The sequence below is a fragment of the Neltuma alba genome, unplaced genomic scaffold (assembly GCF_004799145.2).
Source record: "Neltuma alba isolate B1F8T4 unplaced genomic scaffold, ASM479914v2 tig00005288_pilon, whole genome shotgun sequence".
In the NCBI taxonomy this organism is placed as follows: Eukaryota; Viridiplantae; Streptophyta; class Magnoliopsida; order Fabales; family Fabaceae; genus Neltuma; species Neltuma alba.
The window spans coordinates 20,180-26,784 of record NW_021634050.1 but is presented as its reverse complement, the minus strand read 5'-3'; the positions used below and the strand labels follow the sequence as shown (position 1 = coordinate 26,784).

At 34.4% G+C, this 6,605-nt stretch overlaps 1 pseudogene; it reads right to left on the bottom strand.

The window, feature by feature from the left end:
• Positions 1 to 1,185: 1,185 nt before the first annotated feature.
• On the bottom strand, positions 1,186 to 6,570 carry LOC114747378 (probable sugar phosphate/phosphate translocator At1g06470; annotated as a pseudogene).
• Positions 6,571 to 6,605: the final 35 nt, after the last annotated feature.

The window sequence follows — 6,605 nt, the reverse complement described above, 5'->3', positions numbered from 1 at the left end:
AAACAAGAAACTGTAATATCTCTAGTTCTTGCAACCTAAGGCCACCAATATATCAATTCCACTATTTTAACTCAAACACACCTTTATCCTATACGCTATAGTATAGTTTTCAAAAACAAACTTCTGCTAGAATTAAAATGAACAAGAATCCTATCTTAAACGTAAAATTCCTAGAGTGACATACTTCCTTTCATTGATCTATGCCCACCATTTCTCATTTCCTGTATCTGGTTCAGCTTTTCAGGCATATTAATTCAGGCATACAAAATTTTAAGAAAGATAGGCTTCAAAAGTATTTACACAATTGGTGAGCGAGGTTACTCTGCCAAAAATTTATTGCCAATAAAAAAGGAGTCAATTTCTTTGTAAACGTGGCATAGGCAGATGGGAAAATTAATTCTATGTCAATGAAGTTATTCTCCTTCTGTGACATTTTATTTGGCAATATCCTCTTCTTAAAATTAAAGTCACCATAGTGGACATATCAGCTTTTCAACTAGAGTCAAAGTTGCATGATACATATAAAAAAAATAAAAAATAAAATAAAAACCACTAATGGACCTCCTCTTAACAGCTCAAGATTTTTGGTTGAATTGGTTCTTGATAAGCATTGGGACCTACCTAACCAAATGGCTCTTGCATGAGCTAGCATGTTAGATAGATTTATACTAATCATATGAGGGCCTATAATTGAAAGTTTAATTTTTAAAGATGACAGGTTCTTGACAGAGTGTGATCAACTTCTTATAATAACGTGGATATTATAGTTTGCTAAACTCTTCAGATTAATATGCTAGACTAACATTGAGCACAGTTGAGCAAAATGGTTATGGAAAAAGTGGTTTTCTCATATATCACAACTACATGCATAAAACTGTCACTTCTGCATCAACAATTCTACACTATCATCAAGCTTTGAGAAGCTACTCTTTCTTTCCAGTAAGGCAAAGTAAAACTATGTGGTCACTAAAATGATAGCTGAACTGCCTTAAATTTGACCAGAATCAAACGAGTAGTAGTTTTCTTCCAAATAAAAGGAGAAATTATATAAATTGAATAATGCTATAAATGAACTGAATAATAATGATCTTAAGTGAGAATGTTAACATAAAATATTATAAAAATATGTATGACAACATTTGACATAAAATTATTGGAATGGAATTGCAAAGAGAACTTACCATATGTTTCTTTCTTTCACGTTAATTTTTGATGATGACATGCACGAAGAAAATGGAATCAGGTTCCAATCCAGAAAAATGGAGTGAAAATTCATAGTCATTAAAGGAGGAAACGGAAAGAAACAATAACATTTGTACATTTGTGGGTACACAAAGAAAGAAAAACTTATAGAGAAATAAGAATTCAGATATCATACTTGCAAAAGGATTTGGGTCATGCACCAGCGAAAACCAGACATAACAGCAGCAAGCATAACTAATACGAATCCCCAAAATTCGAATTCTGTGTCTTTTGCCACTACAGTACACAGAAACAAAGCTCACAACCTATATAAATAACTAATGCTTACGAAGTTAAATTGGTAAATTTCATTTGAAAATGAAGAATCAAGAGGGCTGGGCATTGGGGTGGGTCTTACAAGGGTAAAATTAACATTTTTTTTTTTTAAAAGCTCACAATCAATATATAAATCCATAATTTTTTGACTGTTTTAACATCTTATCACAATTCTAAAATTTTTGTGATAGGGAAAATATTATTTATCACCCACTTGAAACCTGAATAGGAATTATGTGGAAGAAATTATATGATGTGCCAAATTCTGATAATTGATGCCCAAAATTGTCAGCAAACTATTTATGTGATTTTCGATTAGCACAAAATAACTATTCTTAGCTTCATTCTGGATGGTGCCAATGGCGGGTGACACCATAGTGACATGAAAATCCTTCTCATAGAGGGAAGGTAGCGGGTTTGGTCTGCGAGGTGTAAGAGTGTGAATTTGCTGTAGTTGTTCCTTTAAAAAAAAAAAAAAAAACTCCTGTCTGGATGCCATTTGAAGTATTTAATACTGAAAATAATTCAAGGGCAATAAATATTCTGCCCATCATTCTTCCTGAGAGACCAAGCCTAATCGCTGAACTTGAATGCAGCCAACTGCGCTAAACCTCTGATTTTTTCTTTGCAACCCAATGCCTATTGAATTGTGAAAGAATAGGTGTGAAAGTGAGAGGTGACTTCTATACCTGTCATCAGTATCCCAATAGAAATAATTATCATGATGCCTGATAGTTTAAAGCTTGGCGTCTCCAACCTTGCAATCAATATTTGCAATTAGCTGGCAGCAGAAATCAGGTGACAGACAGTGGTAGAAACATTCATCCGAAATATGTAAAAAAGTATGTGGAAAAGTTAAAAAGTTAAACAAGCCAGAATGACATGTTCTATCCAAATAGCAGAAGATTTTTTTTAATGCTATTAAAATGAATAATGAATTGTAATATCCACTTGCAACGAAAAGAAAGGAGAGCAGTTTACATTTTATGAGATTATAACACATAATAGACATATTGTAGAGTACGGCAATATCAAACAAAACAAGCACAGGAATATTTAGCATTGGAGTAGTCACAAACCACCATAGAACACTGAAGCACCCGGCAAAATATGATCATTAGGAAACACCCGAATAAGTGAAGAAAAGAACAGCAAAGGCAAGTTGTTTCCTCGATCTTCCAACTTTTTATAAGTAAATTAATAATAATAAGAACTTCCCCAAACTCAGACCACACAAACATCTACCAAATACTCAAAATAACTTATACCAAACAGAAGTGACTCCAGAACAACGTGTGAGAATAACCGGGAAGACATACCCAAACTAGAAACACAAGAACCTATGAAAATATGGAAACTTGGTTGAGGATATTACTTGGGAATTGAGAGTTTACCAGAACTTATTATAATCCCAGCATGACAAGGAAGAGGGTGAAATTCCTGAGAGTTGAAGATTTCAACAATCTTAGTTTCGTAGGGTTTTAAGACAGTAGGCAACGCTGTCCTCAAAGCACGCATTCTTAGAAGTAATTTAGAGAACAAACTTGTGGGTCTTGTTAAGTGCGTGTTATCAGTGACACAGTTCTGTTTTGCTGGCAAAATCACTAACCTTGGGCATACAACATGCGAACTAACTAATTTTGTCTTCTGCGTGGGACAAGTATCATCCTATCAACAGGCACACAGTCCTACCCTCCACCATCTTAGTAATTCAACATCTCATATTTTAGAATTTTCAACTATATTTAATCATTCAATTATACAATTAGTGTGGGCACATGTACATTTTATCATTAATGAGAATATTTTTTAATTGAATTTGCTGAGTTGTATATGAGTGTAAAGATTTTGATTATTTTCATATCCCTGTAAGTTTGGCTTGGACTTCAGGACCTTTTTTATACCAGAAGCTTGTATTCCAAAATCAATCAGCGACAAGTATTTTTCTCAGCATTATTCCCCAATCAGATAAGTTACAAAGATCAAACGGAAAAATTACCTGAAAGCAAAAGCAAACAGAAGGAGAAAAATGGAGCACCAGATTTGCACTGCAATGAAATGAAAAATGTAGATGAAGAAGTTACTTCCACAACATGAAATAAAAATGTGGAGGATTCAGTAACTTTTTTTAAAGAAATTAAAGAACAAATCGACCTTCATTCTCTCATGGTACATGAAAAAGAAAAGATATATCACAAACCATTGTAGCAAATGTGACAGAGATGGAAACAAGAGATGCATTGCTCAGGTTAACATCCATTGCTGTTCCTAGAGCAGTCGGTACAACTGTGAAAGGCAAAGTCCATCTGTGGCATTAGTTGGTAGAAAAGTAATATAATAAGCGGTTAAAATTTTACCATAAAAGTGCAAGTGTGGAAGAACAGCATGATAGGGGAGAAAATAAAATAAATAGAAAACGTGGCATGTCCAAAGGCTCAGTCTGGGACAATCATAAAGGAGGTTTGAACATTTGCAAGCATTGAGAAAGATATAGATAATTATGGCTTAAGTTTCAAGAAATATACAAGATTTGGTTTTGGCTGAAGAATTTTTTGGGGGGGGGGATTTTTTATTTTACAGAATAAGCTGAAAACACCTTTTTTCTTTTTTTTCTGAGGTAAATTTTTTAGTTCATCTGAGTGCTCTTCTTGCAAAACCAAAAACCACTTCTCCACCACCCGGGGGGGGGGGGACCAAATTAACACACAATGCCTCCATGTTATAAGCCATTATGGTGGTTACACGGCTTGAATAACAATTCCACTAGAATCCTGGGAAGGCAAAGGAAAAAAAAACAATGACTAACTCACAAGAGTTGTCGCCAATGACTTACAACTAAAGAATACACATTATTCCGAGATGTCAGGCATAAAGAAAAACAAGAGTCACAAATTATACATGAGAAGGAAAGATGATTAGAGTGATTTAGCTCTGCTAGCCAGCTTAGCAAACTAAAACAGAGAGAACAGAGAAAGAAAGGAATATGTTAGAATCTCATAATTATGGGTTCTTCCATTTCCTGATTGTCCCCTATTTATCATGGAATTTAAGCATCGTAGTTAACTTATGTTCTTTCCTTTGTTTATTTCTATATATCAGTTTATCTTTGCTATGTGTTTATTTCCTTACTTTCCTCCTTCATTCAAGATATCGGTTGGCTGATTCCCAGGTCAATCATATCCTTTAAATTTATGGATTCTATTTCAAAATCAGATGAATCATAAAAAATTTTGAATTCAAAATTTTACAGAATAAGAATTACAGAGAAATTGAATGTTTACCTCTCAAAAAGTAATCACTCCAAGACATGACCACACTAGTTGGGAATTTATGAGACCAAAACCAAATGATGAATTTTGATACCACAGCTTGCATTGCAAAGTGAACAGTATTCATCAATAAAGGAGCTGGGAACTTTCCCAAATCATGTCCTAACAGAGTTTTATTATACCTGCTCAAACCATTTCCGAATAAGAAATAAAGGAGGAAGAATTTGCATCAGGAATAACATTAAGCAGGGCATCTATTAGAAGGAACTTACAAGGTCAAAAATAGGCTGCAAGAGTACCACAGAAGTATGAAAAACAACGTCTTCAAGACAGAAAATGAATTCCTGGAGATTTTTTCTAATGATCCGTGAGAATTCACAGATATGGGGGAGCCAACACTAATTGTACCCCTTGCAGTCCCATTTTCAATGTCAAAAGGCACGTGCTTCTCAGTTCCAGTAGCCCTTAAATGAACAGATTCATTATCCATGTTGCCAATACCTTTCATATGCATAATCCCTTTATCGAAAGAGTCTCTATCTACAGGTTTACTTCAAAGTTCATTCCTTTCAGAGAAAAGGCATTCAGAATCAGAGTGGTCTTCTATCTCATCCACATTAACAAATTGCTAATTCACATTGAACACTCCATCTTTCATTATACCAACCTGAAAATGAAATCTCTCAAAAAGAAAAGGCAAATAAGGCAGGGAAAACTAGGCTTCCACTATCATCGTTGCTGATTGTTTTTCTAAAAACTTCTGTTTCTGAATCCAAGTCACTCTGTAGGATCACATCGAGTTATAGCCATTTATATACACCAACGCGATTCAGGACAGCCAATGGCCTATTAATATCATCACTTGCCACCAAGTCCGATAACATAAGTTATCTTAAAACAACTAGCATATGAACAACTGTTCAGGTTTGGATATCTGGATGAACTAATAACCAGTAACTAAATTTCGACCATCTTCACAAAGATACCAATATAAGATCTCAACCTAAATGAAGCAACTGCTCTAGAGCTCTTCCTTGGATCAATCTAAAGATTCCAGCTTTATCTGCGCAAGTCAAAATTCTCATAGTAACTTTCAAAGTTCAATTTGAATGCGGCTGTAATATAAAAATTGCTTGCAGAGAAAATTTCCTAAAAGCACTAATAGATACAAAACATTATACAATGAAGAGGCAAATATATAGAATAGTGTTTAGATGCAATTTACAGTGTTGTCATATGTCAGACTGTCGCATACTACACGACAGGGTTATCTGCTTCACAGTGAGCCACGGTAGAGAAAGATTTTTTTTTTTCTCCAGTTCTATTTTAATTCGAAATAAATCCAATTAATGTCAAAATACTCTGTTACAGTTCACAGTTACACCCAAGAGAAAAATGCCATAATCATGGGAAAACTCCAAGGAAACTTATAACCAAGAAAGAGTTGAAAATCAGCAAATATTTTATTTTATATTCCATAATGCAGATCGTGGTGATGAAAATATAAATAACAGATAACATCCCAGTTCCACCACGAAATTCAGCTCAAACTTGCCAAACTTGAAGAATGCCAACAAAACAAACATCAATTATTGTGATAAAAGGCATCGTTCGTCAATGCATTCATATTCGAGAAAATCAAGGGGAAAATAATGCCATTCAACTCTCGATTACATTCAATTATTATCAATCTACAACGAAGCCAGAGCTTGATCATCATATAAGCCGAGGTGAACACAGAACTTACCTGATAGATTAATGGAGAAAATGTGAGAGATCAGATTTTGGTGGGTTAGCTGGGCGTTAGTTAGTGGGATT